The sequence below is a fragment of the Canis lupus genome, chromosome 36 (genome assembly GCF_011100685.1).
Source record: "Canis lupus familiaris isolate Mischka breed German Shepherd chromosome 36, alternate assembly UU_Cfam_GSD_1.0, whole genome shotgun sequence".
NCBI classification, from domain to species: Eukaryota; Metazoa; Chordata; class Mammalia; order Carnivora; family Canidae; genus Canis; species Canis lupus.
Window position 1 is genome coordinate 23,742,442 of NC_049257.1, and position 18,602 is coordinate 23,761,043.

The 18,602-nt window shown below is 41.6% G+C and overlaps 1 protein-coding gene across 9 annotated transcripts in view; it reads right to left on the minus strand.

Moving 5' to 3' along the window:
• CWC22 (CWC22 spliceosome associated protein homolog) overlaps positions 1-13,984 on the minus strand; it is a 59,608-nt gene extending 45,624 nt beyond the window's left edge. For 3 of the 9 annotated variants that reach the window (XM_038585013.1, XM_038585006.1, XM_038585014.1), the window contains exon 1: positions 13,796-13,948. The gene's annotated coding sequence lies outside the window, so the exon portion shown is untranslated. The other 6 variants (XM_038585010.1, XM_038585007.1, XM_038585012.1 and 3 more) reach the window with 6 other exon arrangements.
• Between the last annotated feature and the right edge of the window lie 4,618 nt (positions 13,985-18,602).

The window sequence follows — 18,602 nt, forward strand, 5'->3', positions numbered from 1 at the left end:
TCCCTCCTCTCAGGTGGATGTAATCCTGAAGGCACGAACTTGTCTCGGATAAGTTTTAGGCCTCATGTGCCTTCTCAACAAGATGACTTTGTGCCATAATATACAAATTACATGACTCTTTTTTTTTTTACATGACTCTTTTCAAGGTTGTTTTTATAGCTATAAATGTATAGAGCCATAAAATTCAAAATTTTACTCAATTTACTTATGTTTAAAGGTAATGGTATTGTTTTTTACTCCTATTAGCACAACCAGCATATCATTTTTTTTTTAATTTTTTTTTTTATTTTTTTTATTTATTTATGATAGTCACAGAGAGAGAGAGGCAGTGACACAGGCAGAGAGAGAAGCAGGCTCCATGCACCAGGAGCCCGACGTGGGATTCGATCCCGAGTCTCCAGGATCGCGCCCTGGGCCAAAGGCAGGCGCCAAACCGCTGTGCCACCCAGGGATCCCACAACCAGCATATCATTTCTAACAAATCCTTATCATCTGTATCACCCAGTATTAGTTATATATACGATGATTCAAAACCAAATAATATTCACTACACTTCTAATTATTTTGCTAGACATCTTTCTAGGTGCTGGGTAGACAACAGTGAACAACCATAACAAAATCCCCTGTCCACATGGAGCTTATATTCTAGTTACAAAAAGTAAATTTATATTGATAAGCACTAAGCCACTCAAGTAAAAGTGGCTTATTGGGCTTTTTCTTCTTCTTTTTTTTTGTACATGCCAGTTTCAGATCATTACTTAATGTGAAACTGGTTTCCTAAGTCATTATGTTATATTAAATCATAAACACTTGTGTGATAGAAGTACTAGTACCTATATGGGGCCTTACCTGACTTACTACATCAGGTGTGTGCTGGGAGGTGGAGGGGTGCCCAGGCATTCTGGTTCTATGAAACGATCCCCAAGGTATTTCCAATATCCAACTCTTCCCCAGGTTTCCTCAGCTTTCTAACTGGATAAGAAATCTTGGTTGGGTCTCAATTTGTCATAAACCATGTACTACTTAGATAAAATACAGAGACTTCGTTCCCTACCTCCTTATAATGAAGTACTTGGTCATAAATCATTTGGAAGGGGACATACACATTCCAAATATATTAATCCTTACTAACTCACTGGTAAGAAGCATATATATGCATGCAAAAGAATATCAGTATCAGTGATTTTTAAATCTGAGAAATTCTGGGCACAATTCATAGGGAGAGCTTCTCCCTGGTTATCCGCATGGACTGCCACAGCACAGGTTCTTTGGGAATCTAAGGTATATGCCATAATTAAAGTAACATTACCTACTGCAACATGGGCACAAACACAATCTAAGCACTGAAATGGAGTCATCCAGATGACAAAATGTTTATAAAATGCTTTTAATATTCTTAAAATGAAGGGGCCCCTGGGTGGCTCCGTATTTGATCCTTTGTTTTTTTTAAAGATTTTATTTATTTATTCATGAGACAGAGAGAGAGAGAGAAAGAAGCAGAGACACAGGCAGAGGGAAAAGCAAGCTCCCTGCAGGGAGCCCGATGTGGGACTCGATCCCAGGATCCTGGGGTCACGCCCTGAGCCAAAGGCAGACACTCAACCTCTGAGCCACCCAAGGGTCCCGAGCATCTGCCTTTGGGGTTCAGGGAATGATCCCAGGGTACTGTCAGTGTCTTTTATTTGTTCTTACTTTCAGGATAATCAGTAACTAAGTCCTTATAAAACTGATACTATATTATACCTCCATGGAGGATTCCACTCTCTTCTGTTCTAATATTATCATATAAACTAATCAGTTACTTATTGTCTACAGGAGTTTCTGCTTCCCTACGTTCAGCTAAAAACCCCCTCTATAAACTAACATTAAGAATTGAATTGTACAGAAGAAACCTCAAAAGAAATCTGTGAAAGACTCTACCCAACACTGTTTACTATTTACAGGAAATAACCTGATGGATACCGCTGCCACTGCTGCCATCATTACAACCACACATCACCGGTCACTGATTTCCAGGACTTTTTGGGTCCAGGAGCAGAAAACTGCAAACTACTTCTGCCCAAGGCTATCAGAATAAGGCTCTCCTTCCCTTGATGCTAGAAATGACTTCTTTACTTATTTTTGTTTTTTATCCTCTTGGTTATGTATGTGTTCCCTCTCCGTTGGTTGATGCTTCTAAATCTGTACAATGGAACTTTCTGCATTGATGGAAAGGTTCATATTCTCCGCTGTCTGTGGCCACTTCATTAACACAACAGCTACTGGCCACATGTAACTATTGAGCACTTCAAGTGTGCTTAGTGGATTTGAGAAAATTAATATAACATTATAACTAAGTGGACACATATTGGACAACATAAATGATTACTAGACATTTAGGCCTTTTAATGATGGTACTTCAAGATCCTCGTCCTTGACAATCTCTAGATATGGTGTTAATTCTTCAGATACTGACAAAGCAAAATAACTCAGTCCCAACTAACAGGGAAAGTCATTTGGTTATTTTCTAAGAAAGGTTCACATTATGGGAAATAAAGGATAATTTAATAGTCCTGGTCCTAGAGTTTGCCAATGTTGCAATCACCAATGTGAGATCTCCAGAGTTTTAAATGCAGCACAGCCACCATGATGCCAAGTGATCATTTAACATAAATAGCAAGAAAAACTGATACTAGAGATACTACGACAATCACAAACTCGACACATGATCATGACCCACTAAACAACAGTACTCTAGAAGATAATGGCCTATTCTGCAACTCAGGCTGAGTAACCAGGGGTATTAATAAATTTAAAAATAACCCTAATGACAGCTGTGAAGGGAGCAACTGACAAATGAAACATAAACCACTACTTGTAAAAGGGATTCCACTAATTTGCAAAACAGAATTATTATACCAGTTTAAGTCACAATATACTTATCATGGATTAGCAAGGTCACATTCTTATCTCCTGTTACTTTACACCCATCTATTCCAAAGTAAGACCACAAAATGATGTCTGCAAGGACGTGTATGTTCTAAAGGTATGGCATCTACTGTTCCAGCTACTCACTGGGTTACAGACTCTGTATAATCCCTGCCAAGACCATTTGATAACTAACTGCTTCTAATCTCACCAAGTTTCTACGTACCCTTTTTAAATTCCCTTTTTGAGGCACCCCAAGATCCCTCAGAGCATGCTATCTCCCTTGCTGCAGCAAATTAATAAACTTAACTTTGACTACTAATTAGGTATGTTATTGGTGATTATTTACTGGTGGTAAATTAATATACAAGACAAATGGCCGAGTTTCTTAATTCAATACCATGGGGGGACAAAAGATAAAGAAAGAAGGAAAGGAAAGGAAAGGAAAGGGAAGCAGGATAGCTATTATTGAACAAAAAAGACTTAACAGATTTAATGTGATGTAAAAGGGTTTAGATCCTGAACTGAACAATTTCCCTTCTCTAAAATGGGATGTATTTAAATAGTAAAAACCCATGTTACCAACTTAAATTCACTCAATTAATTAATAAACTCTACCCAACTTCTAAAATGGAGCTGAAGTTCTTATTTTGCATAAAGGATGAAAAAATGGAAGAGAACATTTTCTAATTTAGTTTGTGAACTTGATGACATTATTAATATATTTACATCATGGATTTTTTTTTTTTTTTTTTTGAGGGGAAGAATAAGATAGAATGGGATATGGACTTTGGGAATTACTTAAACACTTATTACTATTTTCTATCCAAGAGAGCTTATCTCAGTATGCACCTGAAATAAGACTCATTTCAAAATCCTGTTACCTAAAAACTGTGCCCAAGTTGATAATGGAGATATTTTTAGCTCTAGTGCCAATAATATATAAACTTTAAAAAACATTTTCCAGAATGCCTGGGTGGTTCAGTCAGTAAAGTGTCTGATTCTTGGTTTCAGCTCAGGTTGTGATCTCATGGGTTGTGAGACTGAGCCCCATGCTCCATGCTCAGTGGACTTCTGCTTAAAGATTTTTCTCCCTCTGCCCCTCCACTCACTCTCTTGCACACATGTGCACATGCTCTAAGATAAATATGTATCTTAAAAAACTTTTTAAAAGTATTTTCCTCAAAAAATAAAAGTAAAGGTATATAAATATATATTCCGTTGATACAAAAGTCATTTTAAAATAATATAATGGTGAGTGTCCCAAAGCTGATGTGCAGTGGTGAATGTAGGCTAACCATCACTGTTCAAAACCAGCCAATGGGAGAACTGTCAACGTGCACAGTAGCTCTTCAACTAACGAATTTACCATTGACATTAATAGAGTCTATAGCATGGTACAATGATGTTCCTGAGATATCGAGAGACTAACCAATTAAGTAGATATACTTCCTGTTTTAGAAGTCCGAAATGTTTAACTTAAATTATGGTAATAACAGCAACCATAAGCAATGATAAATTACCACCGCCACAAAGATATAACATTAAACATTTCATTTATATCTTCTTATTCAATCCTCATAATTACCTTGCTTTGTTTATTTTTTTAACCTTATTTTTCAATGGGAGAAAGGAGATTCATAGTGTTGAAGCAATGTGTCCATGTAAATTATAGCTAGTAAATGGCAGAGCTAAAATCCAAAAGGTTTATTTGATGCCAAAACCATGTGATATTGCCTCCCAATGAAAATGGTAACATTAATATATTGATATCAAATTGGTAAACTATAAAATGTAAACCGATATAGTCTCTACTATCCAGAAAATTTTCCTATCCTAAACTGATCCCTTCTTCCCAAGTTCCAGATAGCAAAGGTTTTGATATTAATATATTGACCTACTTCTTTTTAAACATGCAAAATAGTATTTTGAAGGTTCCCTTTATTTAATCAGCATCACTAGAATTCACTATGACCAGGTACAGTGTAAGCAAATAAGTTATTTGACTCTATTGTGCAAGATTCAATGTTTTCCTTGGCTATCCTTTTTGGTTCTGAAACCCAGCTTCTCTTCTCAATTTATTTACACATACACACACAGAGCAATTTTCTATGTATTTCATTTCAAATTACCTTACTTGTCTAAACTTAGTGAGTTTTCTTTCTGACCAGTGTTATCTTTCCCTTTCTACCCTTCAACCGTCATCAAAAATTATATTCTGGCAATCAAGCACAATCTCTTAGACTTCCATGTCCCAAAACGTAACTATGAAATTGACAATATTATAAAGTAGACTGCTACGCTACTACAGTTCTAACAAAAAATGCATAAAGTCCTATCATCATCCAGATTTATACAGAATATGCCCAGAGGGAAATTGTGAGAGTTCAACATGTGCAAGCTTGATACTTAGACTAATTGGAAATTCCTGCAATGAGAGCAATTTATCTAGAGTTTATAGCCCTCGCTGCTCTTCTTAGTATCACTGTGTGGATTTTATGATGAATTATTAAATTTCTCTCTCCTTGTCACAAGTAAGCAACTCAGCAAAACCACACCTGCTCCCCTGAAAAAGGAGAGTATTTTATAATAAGGCGATGTAGTTTAACAATTATTTTCCCATCAATTTCTGCAAGCATCAGAAAGCAAAATATTCAATAACATTTGTAGGATGCACTTTAGGCTGTTAACTAGAAACTATGAAATTATAAATTCTGCAATTATCTCAAAAATTCAGAAGATGCAAACATACTCTACTAACAGTTGAAATGCACTGCTTCTTCAATGACTGACTGGTTGAGCACTCCTACCACTGTCCCTTAGGCATTCTCAACCAATGCTAAAGGAACTTCCTATAACTTAGTATCATAAATTCAAAGGGAGTCAACAAAGTAGATTCCTTTTAGTTTGCTCCTCAGCATTCTACATAGTAACAGCACACTTGGCAAGCTTCAAACATTATAACAGAGTAAAAAAACAACACTACACAAACCTTAGTTGCTCAACATGGAAAATGGTAATATTAAACAGTATTCAAAAGAAAAATTAGTTTAAAGATGTTCTAAATACAAAATTGAATGGTGGAGGGGTGGTGGTGATGGCAGTGGTAATGGAATCCTCAAGAAAACTCCAAACAGGACCTAAGCCCCTGGCCCTTCCACCTGGTGATTTTCCTTCTCAGGGAACAGATATGAAAAACAGATTGGTCACATTTCTTAACTTATATATGTTACAACTATGACAAGATTGCTATGGCCTTTACAAATCTGTTTTGAAGGAAAAACCTTTTGAGAAAAGGGCTTTCTTACTGTCTTTTCTTACTAATTTTTAAAAATATGCATGAGTGAGAAATATGCCCTATGTCACATAGGGAAAATGGTGTTGTAATTTGGTACCAGCATAGTTTCACAATTACAAGAAAATAAAAGCACCCAAACACTATCACTTTGAGGGAAAGTCACCAGGTACAGGTAACAATCCCTGCCCTGCAATTGTGAAATCTGAAAAACTCTGAAAATACAAGATTTTTCTCTTTCGTTCGTTCTTTTAAATAGAAATACAGTAGACACATAATGTTATACTAGTTTCAGGTGTACAACATAGGGAGCCGAGAATTCTATACATTATGCTATGCTCAGCACAACTTAATGATTTTTCTTAAGCTCATGGGAAACTCATTTGGCATCAACCTGACTTAATGTGACTCTTCCATTTGATGCACTGCAGAAATACTAATATGTTTAATTAGAAAATGTTAACGGGAAATACATTGTATTTCTTTAAAATCTGAAAAATTGTGAATTCAAAACTGTTCTGGCTCCATCAATAACAAATAAAGAATTATACCTATACTCCCTGTGGTTTGCTTCCTAGTCAATGCATACATAAGGTGTGCTCTCTGATTTATAACCATTTGAATGACTGAAGATTCCCATATTTAAGTACAGGGATAGGACCTGGGTACTGTTTGGCTTTTTATAGGAATGAACAAAATATTTTTTTAAAAAAAATTTTAACTAGTCTCTGACTCTTTGTAGGGGAGACAATCCCAATTTGGGGACATCTTAAGACAGTGACTTAGATGACAAAATCTAAAAGTTCTTAACGTTTTAATGAACTCAGTGATACCAACAGCCATACTAAAAATTAATCATAAACTGAGGGGAGTTATTGTCCCTCATTCATTTCCTGTATCATGAAGTTGATCCATATTGTTCTGTACTTAAAGAAATTGAAATGTGATATGATCATTTCAGTATGCTACTTCATTAAAAAAAAAAAAAAAATGTTTTGTTGGTATAGGAAGGACCTCTACAGTGTGCTCCTTTTCACCAGAATGTAGGCTCTGAAAGAGCAGGAATTTGTCAATTTGGTTTGTTTCAAAATTTCTATCCACTTTTTGATTCATAGTATTGATTTCCAATCTAGTTGGTTTTCAATAAAAATTCTAGATATTGAACTACTTTACTGACTCAAATATAAATTATGACATTTTATGGGGCAAATTCCCTTTATTCTGTCCCCTAAGTTCCATTCTCTTTCCCTACACAGTCAAATTTTTATTAATAGTTATTTTTGATAGATGAGTCTACACTTGATGCCTGCAATTCTTAACCTTCCATTAACTACTCTCTTACACTCCACAATTCAGTTCTCCACTCCACCACTCCATAGTACTTATTAAAGTTACACAATGACTTCCTTGTTGCTAAATCCAAGGACCACTTCCTTCTTTTACCTGACATTGGTCTAGCAATCAGTACTGCTAAATCCCTCTTCTTGAAGTTCTCGAAACTCAACTTAAAGGGACACCACATTCATCTGATTTTCCTGCTCTCCCTTCTCCTGTCCACCTAACATTTACTATCCTGTAGACTTTAATCTTTGCTTATTCATGTTGTCTGTTTTGTTCTTTGTCATTTTCCCAACAGAGACAACTCTCAATACGTATTTATAAAATGAACAAATGAATAGTCTTTATCTTTCCTTTCTCCATATTCTCTCTGGGACATCGTTTCCAACCTCACACTTCCAGCTAATATTTACAAGAATGACTCTTTCTTCTGCTTCTCTACAGAGTTCCAAATCTTTATGTCCAAATGCCTATAGGAAAAAACATTCATGTATATGCCCCAAAGGCCCTCAGAACTTGGGAAGTCCAACTGGTACTCATCATTTCCTCTTCTCCTCAAACCACCTCTTCCTCTAAGATATTACCTACAAAGCCAGCTGAGTGACAATTTCCTTTTCCTTCCTCTCAGTCACCAAATCCTATTAATTCTACCCTCAAGTTTATAAACAGGACACACAATCAAATCTACTGCTCCTCTTCCTTCTCTCTGCCACTGTATATAGAAAGCAGGGGGGAATAGCTGTCAGTTTCAAAAGTTTCCACAATGAGACACCTTAATTCCATTTAGGAGGAAGGCAAATTGTTTTCGACCTCTCTAATAAGATTTCTCACAAGGTCTTCTTTATGTCTAGTTTCTAAGAACTTTCCCAACTTATCTCTAAAATATTAATTACCTATGTATACTTCTAACTGGTCAAGTTCCATCATATTCCACCTATACAGGATAAAAGAGTCCTTTAAATATCTACAAAGCTGTCCACAGGGAAACCTAGTCCTTAAATTAAAAGCACACCCCACTACAATATATTCAATATTATCTCATGCTTTCCAAGTTATCTTCTAAGTTTTTAAAATGGAAATTGTCTCAATGGCTCAAGTATCAATAAACTGTTTCCACATGATTGTTGTTCAATAGCACTCCCTCTAATTACTGAATAAAAACAAATCCTAAGGGAGAACTCTGCTACTGGTACACCCTTGATCACTTGTGTATTTACATCCTCCTAAGCCCACCTCATCTTGTCCATATACCCTTTGGTTAACAATTCAACCCCATGGCAACAGGATTTTACTTTCCTCATTAACTCTAGCATCATCATTCATTGAACAAATATTATCATAATGGGTTTCCTTGGTCTAGTGATTACTTACATCCATTTTCCCCATCACAAGAAGAGATAAAATCTTAAATTTCAAATCTACACGATAACCCTCACCACATAAGAGTAAAGGAACAACAGCCTTGCAGTAAAGAAAGAGCTCTAGTGCTTATTACCCACTGAATGCTTCCTTTTTCATTGGTGTTAAAGTTTGAATTTGTGCAGAAGAGTCTTTTGTGAGGTCATAAAAATGTAGACACATTTTGTACAACACAAACAGGTAAATGGAACTAAAAAAATGAGGATGGAACCAAAACTGATACTTACATTAAGAAGTTGTAGAGAACTTATAGAAAAAAAATATATAAGGTTAAAAAAAAAAAAAAAAAGAGCAGTATGGTCATGTTTTTTTTTTTTTTTTTTTCCAGTAACTAAGTAGGTCTGGAGCACACAGAAAGAAGTGGGTCTAGAAGCTGAATCCGGAAGAACAAGTAGGAAAGGGGGAAAGGTCACTTCCCATATGGAAAGGGGAAAAAGGTCATTCAGGCAATGAAATCAGCATGTGTAAAGACTTGAAATATAAAAGGGTTTAGGGGATTCTGAGCTGTTCATGTAGCGTGCAGCATGTGTACAGAAGATTGAGCAGTACTGGAATGGAACAGGAGACTCATGAAGCTAATGCATGAAAGACCTAGTATGAGACACTGGGTTCTCGAGATTCTTGGTCACTAGTGTGTATCAAGAACACATAGGACAGTGCTTGCCACTTCATAGGTTCCAATTCTAAAATTAAATAAGGGGGGGGGGGGGAGTGTACAATTCTGATTATTCCTATTTCTTCCTACATAGAACTCCTTATAATGATATTTTGACAGTTGCTTTATCAAGGAATACCACAGTAGACTTATCTCACCTATCAACCCTAACTTCTGGGAACCCCCCAAGCTGCTTGTCATCAACTCTATCAAGACAGCACTACCATCAAGCGTCATCCTCTGTCTTCACCCCATGTTAACCTGGATAGCTGCCTGAATAGACTTCCCTATTGATACATATTTTTTTAAAAAGTTCCTTTAAAGGCATTGCAAGAGGAAATCTGACCCTGAAGGTGCAGTTACTTCAATTTATTAAACCGGGTCTAATTACTGAGTATACTTCATGCCTTCAAACATTCATACCACCCAAAAACTGTGTTCCTCTGCTGTGTAAATAAGTTTATGGGCTGAAACATTCTGCCAACACTAACAGCAGAGCTTTGAAAGTGGCCTTTCTGATCATTAGAGAGCTGTTTAGTAAACCACATTCTAAGTTCTAAAGAAAACTTGGAAGTGGCCTCCAGAGAAATGATGAAGTAGCCCCTAGATATACAGCACTATATTCCACTACAGGGGCACCTGTCACCAAATCTACAATACAACTGACAGAGCACCTGTCACCAAATCTACAATAAAACTGATAAATTGAGAGAAGGACTCAAAGGGTGATCTTTCACATGGAAAGGCTGAACTGTCTATCCGGATCCATTTGAGTTAGATCCGAAGTTAAGAAAAATATAGGAATCTTCACAGAGTTTCTTCCTCCCTTAGCTGCTGCTTTTTTTTTTTTTCCCCAAGATGAATTTTATTTTTTATCCTCCAAGTTTTTATTTAAATTCAAGTTGGTTAACATACAGTGTAGTACTGGTTTCAGGAACAGAATTTAGTGGTTCATCACTTAACAAACACCCAGTGCTCATCACAACTGCCTTCCTTCATACCCACCACCCCTCCAGCAACCTTCAGTTTTTTTTCTATAGCTAAGAGTCTCTTATGATTTGTCTGTTTTTATCTTACTTTTCCTTTCCTTCCCCTATGTTCATTTGTTTTGTTTTTTAAATTCCACACAAATGAAATCATATGGTATTTTCCCCCTGATTTTATTCACTTAGTATAATACCCTCTAGCTCTATCCTGTCATCGCAAATGGCAAGATTTCATTCTTTTTGATGGCTGAATAATATTCCATTGTATACGGATACCACATCTTTATTCATTCATCGCTCAATGAACACTTGGGCTCTTTGCATAATTTGGCTCCCATTAGCTTCTATAATCACAGGAGTCCTAATGTCTCCAGGCCAAGGCAGCCTTTACCATCTTTTTGGTATCTGTTCTCTGACTTACTAAGCTACAAATAGCAAAAGTTTGCATTAATCTATTGCTTCCTCTCCTGATCTACTATTTTTGAAGAAAAATGCTTTGAAAATTTGCACTTGTTGTAGGTAATGAATTACCTCTTCCAATGCCCCCTTGGGAAATGTATATGCTGAGATAAAATACTTAGGCTACAGATTTAGTAAGTCCAGAAGTTTGTGGAGACTGACATGCCTGAGGTCTGTTTTATCACATCCCATGCTAAAATGTTCAAATTTAAATGGTAGAGAAATGCAACAAAGAAGCCCACAGGGTCATCAGTGGGATCAGCTACATTACCGACAACCACCTCTTTCTTAAACCTGCTCTAGACCAGCCGTAACTTATACCAAGTTAGCGATACACCGGGTCGTACAAAACTCGGTCTAGATACATGTGGGTAATAAACAGAAAATAAAGTCTCAGCGGCGTTATAAATGAGTCCTCTCTTAGACGGTCTCAGGTACAAGTTACTGTAGATTACCTGGCAACGGACAAACACGGGGGGGGGGGGGGGGGGGGGGCAGTTAACCAGATGCCGGCCAAATGAAGTGGGTGGGAGATGCTCCAGGAAAGTGGCACAGGAGCTTAAAAGTGCGAGGGCAACATTCCAAACCAAAGGACAAGAAAAGCACTGAGGCAAGAGACCTCATCAACTGTATCACAGCGGTAACAAGAGCTAACTAACCTTTCACGCCAGGCGCTGGGTGTGCACAAGGGTCTAATATGCGTGATTTTTCTTTATCCTTGAAACAACTCACTAAGTTAGATATCATCACCCACATTTTTCAGGTGAAGAAGCTGAGACTAGAGATGTCAGGTTACCTGCCCCAAGGGACAGACCTAGTCAGTGCTGAGCCGGGACGGGCACCTTTGGCTTACTAGTCCATCACCCAGCATCTCCTGCTCCTACGGATGCTGCTTGTCACAACGCCTCTGCGAACAAAGTCACACTTTTTTTTAATGTCGATTCTAAATTCGCTTTTCCACCGCTGGATGATAATCGAGGTCAACTCCCGAGTTTACTGGCGATCCTGAAACAAATGTACACGCGGTAAGGAGGCAGCAGGTTCACCGGGTTTTCTGAAGGCCAGATCTCGTTTTTCCATCCGCTATCGCTATAGTCTGCAGTTACCTAAAAACGTAAAGGGGCTCTTACTACGCGTCCCATCACTTCTCTCTGGCATCTGGCATATCCGTTCTCCATTTTCCCCCTTCTGTTCACCTAAAAAGTCGCTGCGAGCATCAAGTCAAAATAAGTGAAGGCGGTTGTTGCAGGCAGACTCAGCGAAACCAGCTACTGCACTGCCGACCGGTACAGGTGTATGGGGAGGATCCGGGGCTCGCACGCGAGGAGACCCGCGCTGGGGAGTAAGGACACCCACGCGCGGAAGGAGCCAAGAGGACCGCGAGCTCCCTGGATGAGGAATGAGCACCAGGGAACCTCTTCATTTACGGGGCAAATGAATGAAAAGAGCAGCAACTAATGGAAGTCTGAAGAAGCTATGCAACAGGGCTACGACGCTGCGAAGAGGCAGAAGAGAGGAACTTGCAGCTACAGGCGGGGAGTCCCGCTTCCACGGGGTCCGGGCCCTGCGACGGCGGCGCGGCCGGGACACGGTGCAGGGGGCCCCGGGCACCCACCCGGGAGCTAGGTCCGTCCACGCCCGGGATACGGTGCAGGGGGCCACGGGCACCTACCCGGGAGCTAGGTCCCTCTGGGTGGGGACACGGCGAGGTCCTCCCGGGCACCCCCCCGAGCTAGGTCCGTCCACGGCCGGGACACGGTGCATGCCTCCCGTGCACCCCTCCCCCCCCCCCCCCCCCCCCCCCCCCGGGAGCTAGGTCCGTCCGCGCGGGGACACGGCGGGGTCCTCCCCGTGCACCCCCCCCTCCAGGAGCTAGGTCCGTCCACGCCCGGGACACGGCGAGGTCCTCCCGGGCACCCCCCCCCCCCCGGGTGCTAGGTCCGTCCATGCCCGGGACACGGTGCAGGGGGCCACGGGCACCTACCCGGGAGCTAGGTACGTCCGCGCGGGGACACGGCGCGGTCCCCCCGGGCACCCCCCCTTCCCCCCGGGAGCTAGGTCCGTCCAAGGCCGGGACACGGTGCAGACCTCCCGTGCACCCCTTCCCGCCCCCCCCGCCCCGGGAGCTAGGTCCGTCCGCGCGGGGACACGGCGCGGTCCTCCCCGTGCACCACCACCCCCCGAGCTAGGTCCGTCCACTGCCGGGACACGGCGAGGTCCTCCCGTGCACTCCCCCCCCCAGGAGCTAGGTCCGTCCACGCCAGGGACACGGTGCAGGGGGCCACGGGCACCTACCCCGGAGCTAGGTGCCTCCGCGCGGGGACACGGCGAGGTCCTCCCGGGCACCCCCCCCCCCCCCCCCCCCCCGCCGAGCTAGGTCCGTCCGCGCGGGGACACGGCGAGGACCTCCGGGCACCCCCCCCCCCCCCCCCGGGAGCTAGGTCCGTCCGCGCGGGGACACGGCGAGGTCCCCCCGTGCACACCCCGCCCCCCAACCTAAGTCGGTCCGCGGGGACGCAGCCTCCCACCCGCGCAGACTCCGCCGCCGAGCAGCTCTCCCGCCGCGGCCTCGCGGGCCGGCGGGCTCCGGAAGGGGAGCCGCGCACCCCCGGCGCTGCCCGCGGCCGTCCCACGGCCCCCACACCTGCTCCCCGCTGCGGGGCCCACCCGGCCCGGCAGCCCGCACCCCCACCCCGGCTCGCCGCCTGAGGCGAGTCCACGGAGTCCGGTAGTTACCTGGAGCGCCACCGCGCCGCCATTACACCGGATGTGCGTCACTTCCCCTTCCCGGCCCGGCAGTGCGAGGAAGGCGGTACGTGAAATGGATAAAAAAAACTGACGCTAAATTCACTTTATAATGCTAGCCTGCTAATTTACTTTTTAAATACCCTCTCGTAATACCAGATTTAGAGCAGGTGGTCCGGACTCAATTTTTCTCTTTCCAAGACGGCGACAAAAGAGAAGTTGGTTTAAAACTACAAAGTCCGGCGTCCGCCGCCGGTGAGGACGGAAGTGACGTAACAATTGTAATTCAGGCTGAGAGAGAGTCGCAATGTACGGCGGGAATTGTAGTTCTTCTGCGTAGGCGGCGGAGAATCCTTGGCGGCTCGTCTGAAGCCTGGTAGTGATGAGGCTTGGGCAAAATTTACTCCAAAGCTCTTTCTCTGCAGTTGGCAAAAATAGGCCTTGGCAGTCACTTATCCGTGAAAAATTTTAAGAAGGGCAGACGCCTTTTCCAGATTTTTTTCAGTAGTTATATAAAGAACCTATATAAGCAAAAATGTCCTGAAGCCTTAAGTGCCTACTAAGTTCCAAGATTTCAAGCCTACGGGAATGGGAGGATATTGGACCACAAAATGAAGTAATGAGAAGCTAATTTTGTGGAGAAGAGGATGCATCTATTTGAGTTTAAGGTACCAGCTGGCAGGACATCCTCAGGATAAGGAGATTGGCCAACTTGGAAATAGCAGACTATGCAGAGATCAGAGGTAATCAGTGGAACAGTTTTTTTATTCTTTACTTAATAGTAACAAAACCCAGAAGTTCAACTACTTGCTACTGTTTTGGAAACTATCTTTTCATAAAGCAACTGTATCCGTCATGTTCCCCAACCTTCTCTATATAGCAGGCCTGGTTTCCCCAAACATTTTTTTCTATTAGAATTTTAGAGTAATCATGCTACTAACCCTTTCTTTGAGGCAGCAGAGTGTAGTGATTACAGATAAAAGACACTGGAGCAGATTTAGCTCTTGAATCTATCGAAATACCCCTGGATGATTTTTCTTGGGCAGATTACTTAACACCGTGTGCCCATTGTCTGTTAAATTGGGGAAAATATTAGTACCCACCCCATAGGATACTTTTAAGAAGTTAATAGTTGTGGATTAAGTTGTGAATTTAAGAAGTGAATTAGTTGATACAACTTGATGTATGTGATATAATTCCTACCACATAGCAGTATTACCTATTTTTTTAAAGATTTTATTTATTTAATTATTTATTTATTTATTAGAGACACAGAGACAGAGGGAGAGGGAGAATCAGGCTCCCTGTGGGGAGCCCAATGTGGGACTCGATCCCAGGACCTGGGGGTCACGCCCTGATTCAAAGGTAGACGCTGAACTGCTCAGCCACCCAGGCGTCCCACAGTATTAGCTATTCTTTTTCATATTTAAGATATTTGACCATAGTTAAAGGTACTTTTTAGTGTCTTTAAATATTTAAGCGAATAGATACAGGGCATAGGAGAGGAATCTGGTAAACATTTATATCCATATCTGAAAAAAAAGCACACTACCACCTCTACAATTTTCGACAGAGGTAGGAATGTTAGAGTTGAAGCTAGAGCTGGAAAAGACTAGGTTTGTCGTTTTGGAATTTGCTTCTTCCAGGAAGCAGACTGTGAAATAGGGCTCAGAATTTAAAATGGTAAAAGGAAAAGGGAGGAAACTGGATGGGCCATGGTTAACTCCAGAGTGAAGATGAGGAGTCCCACGCTGGAATAAATTGGCTCGGCCTGGGCCTTGTAACACAGTCTTGCTCAGTCATTGGCTGGAGCCACATCAAGGAAAATACAACCTCTGTAACAAAACCGGGGATGTGTTTGGAAGTGTTAACAGTTGAAGGCTGTCCCCTAACCACACTCCTAACAGCTAGGCAAAGACTTCAACTTTTCTTGAAGAGGTATCTGAGCAGAATAGCTCTTCATTGTCACCGTCCACCCCTTGTACCGTTTAGATCCACTCCGTATATACATTCAGGGAATAGTTCCTCCAGGGTTCCATCGGCCTCTCTTCCTTAAGAGAAACTTAGAAAAGTTAGTGGAACACACTACAGTCCCCATCATTGCAGTTGATCTTGAGCTACAGCCAAGCCATTCTTCACTATTCATTCTAAATTCCCTTCACTCTCAGCTACCACTTCTGCTGGACTCAGGCGTTAAACTGGTGGTGTGAAAACCCTAGTTCCTGAGAAATTTGAGCCCCTAGTAATAATTGCCTTTTCATGAAGGTGTTGCTGCACTTGCCCATTTACAGTCACTATTTTGGGGAGGGTAGCACAAAGAGATGGCCCAAGTGGATCACACATGTTCTTACTTGTTCCTATTGTGCAGCATTAAGCCTACTTTCTCCTCCTGATGAGAGTTAGCTTCTCCTATCAAGAGGTTGACTCTTCTTCTTGATTACTTGTGCCTGAAATCAAGATCCAAAGTGCCCATGAAGCAGATGAAGCTTAGTTCAGTAGGAGTCTTGCTGTGTCCTCTAACAAGAATATAACACCTTTGGGAACTAGGACCTCTAGTTCCACAAAGCTTTGCAGGAATGGGAAACACTACAGCTCCCAGTGGGTCACTGGGAATGATGGTAAATGAATCCCTTAGTTGTGGACCCATGTATTGTTCCTAATGGGGAGTCTAAGCCATATCAAAGTCTACTGCATCTTGAGGAACAGCACTTCTTCCTTGAACTATCTCCTATTAGGTGCTTGAACTTTACCCTCAGCAGGCCATTCCAGTGTTCTATCAGGCCTCCAACTTCTGGGAAATGCGGCATGTGATATAACTAATGGAACCTGTGATCATAGGCCACCCTCCTACACTACCTTTACCGTGAAGCGATTACCTGACTGGATGCCATATTGTATTGTATTCCTGTATGTCAATCAGGCATTGTATAAGTTCCCAAATAGCGATGCTGGATAGGGATGGGTGAGTATGAAGTACAAATACATGCCCAGTATAGGTTATCTATTCCCATGGGATGGAACTGCTGCCCCTTCCAGGATGAAAGGTCCCAATGGAGTCAATTTGCCACGGTATGGCTACGTGATCTCCTAAAGGAGTGATGACCTGTGAGAGGCTCAACACTGCTCTCTTTTGCTGGCAGGTTGAACTTGCAGATGAGGCCATTGGTAGGTCATCTCTGGTGAACGGGCTTCATGCTGATGGACCCTATGCAGAGATTCCATTTTTGCCTTGCCTATTTCACTCAAGTGTCCATTGTGCCTTCACTGGAGTGGCCGCTAACAAAGACAGGCTAACATCAACTCGCTGAGTAATTTTGTTGATTTGGTTGATTAGTACTTCTTCTATAATCTATACCTCTTCTATAATGTATGCTTTCTTGTGGACATTGATGTGTGATCCAAAGATCCTCATACTCTTTATTCCCAACACTATGCATATCCACATACCTCTAACCCATTAAGACCTCCTTGTCTGCAATTTTTTAAAAATCTCTTTTTTTTTTTCAGGCCTCTGACCAGCCAGCCAAGCTCTTTGCCAATTCCTGTTACATCTGTATATACTCTGACATCAGGCCACTTTTCCTTCCCATATGAAGTGGATGGCCAGGTGGACTACCTGAAGCTCTACCCATTAGGGAGATTGTCCCTCTGCTGTCTTCAGGGATATTCCAGAGTGAGGCTGTACTGTAGCTGCTGTCCAGGTTCAGATTTCATCCACATACTTGACCAATTCATCCATATACTAAACTCAGCCACTTTTTTTCTTCATCTTGTTCAGGGCACCATCCCTACCCCATATGACCATCAGTGCAAACTGAGAGAGAGGTGTTGATGCAACTGAAGGGTGACATCAAGGTCTGGACTGTCTGTTCATTTGGATTATTCATGCCTTCTGGTCTTCTTTATGCTTCATCCCAAATCTAATGCTTCCACCTTAAAATGAATTATGATTGGGCCCTCCAGAATTTATGACATGATGGGTTCAACAGGGTATATTTCATTTGGTGTCACTTAGTGTCCCATGGTCAGACATTCCCTTTATTTTATTTTCTTGCAAAAGCATGCCAAGACAGAATTTTTGAAACATGTGCAACCTTGCTCCAGAACTCTGGGAGCCTGAAATGTGATTTTCCTACTAAGATTTCCATAAGCTCCATACTGAGTCTTTTTCTAAAACTGACAACTCTTTTTTTTTTTTTTTTTTTAAACTGACAACTCTTTAACAATAGAATATGCCAGATCCTACACCATACGTGTCAAGGCTGCTTGCACCACTGCTCAGAACTACTGCAGAGCTCTCTCTTTTGCCAGGTTGTAAAGCTGGCAGCTTTTTATGTCACCTGGCATGTTGGCCAGAAAAATATTCCTAGGTGTGGAGTATGTTGCTTACACGAAATCAGAGCAGACCCTTAGGCACGGTCCTTTCTTCCTTTCTAGTAGAGGTTGCAAGAGGCAGCAATTTGTCTTTTACTTTTACTTAAGGGATGTTCTAGCACTCCTGAGAATACTGGGCATTTAAACCCTTAAATGAAGGGATAGATCACTGATTCCTCATAAGGGTAATTTCTTCCTTTCTGAAGCAGGCTAGCCACCTCTTGCTCAGCCGTTTAATCAGCGTGATGTCTTTGATATAATGGATCAGTAGGATACCTACAGGATAGCCAGGTGATCTGCATCTCTTTGGACTATATCATAAGAGAGAAAGGAGAGTTAACATAGCCCTGGGGCTAAAGTGTCAATGCATATTGTTGCCTATTTATTTCATTGTATATGAATATTTCTTATTGTGTTTTTTGTT